Source organism: Acyrthosiphon pisum, chromosome A2 (assembly GCF_005508785.2).
Source record: "Acyrthosiphon pisum isolate AL4f chromosome A2, pea_aphid_22Mar2018_4r6ur, whole genome shotgun sequence".
In the NCBI taxonomy this organism is placed as follows: domain Eukaryota; kingdom Metazoa; phylum Arthropoda; class Insecta; order Hemiptera; family Aphididae; genus Acyrthosiphon; species Acyrthosiphon pisum.
This window is the reverse complement of record NC_042495.1, coordinates 27,892,941-27,893,895: the sequence shown is the minus strand read 5'-3', so window position 1 is coordinate 27,893,895 and position 955 is coordinate 27,892,941.

The window sequence follows — 955 nt, the reverse complement described above, 5'->3', positions numbered from 1 at the left end:
TTGGTATGTCTTGGACAAACAACGATTCGACAATTATGGGTTTCGGCGCCATCGCTGAGACAATAGCCATTGGGAAGGCTGTACTCAACCTTTAGGTAGATGAAGCCACGCTTGACAATGTCGATGTCTATATTGTTCCAGATGCCAGCCACCCATTCGATCTACTTATCGGTTGGCCGTGGTGCGAAGCACCCGAAATCTCTTACGTCAAATACGAAAATACACTAACATATTATAATACTATCGCTTTTCCATTTATCACCACCAGTGCAACCAGCAGCGATAGTACAACAGATCGACTACTGTCACGTGAAACCAAACGACTTGAAGCACAAAAGATAACGTTAGTTACTGAAATGGTGGGTGACAGGGAAATTCAAGTGCCAGTACGAAATCAAACGAACAGGAATTGGAGATACGAGCCAACGAAGTGATTGCTCGGCGAGTTTCGATTGTAGCGGCACCCCAAGTTGAACCAAAACAACTAAACTAACCACTTACGTATGGCGACATTGAAAAACCAGAAAGTCTGAATTCAGAACAACAAGTCGAGCTGTTGGACATACTAAATAAATATAGAACATGCTTCGCGACCTCAATGGATGAACTTGGTTGTACTAACATAGGAATGATGGATATTACCCTGAAACCTGGTAGTGTACCGTATGCCGCCAAACCGTACCGTGTGTCTCGGGACGAGCGAGAAGAGATCCGACGGCATATACAAACATAGAGAGAGAACATGGCATTGTTGAAGATACAACGTCTCCCCATGCGCACTGTACTATTAGTCCGCAAGAAAAAACGGTGAATCCCGGCTAGTAGTAGACTACCGTAAATTAAATGATCAGACCGTGAAGCAAGTATATCCACTACCCAATATCGATGACTTACTAGAAGTAGTGTCGGGAAGCCAAATGTTTACGGTGTTGGATTTAGCACATGGATATCTGCA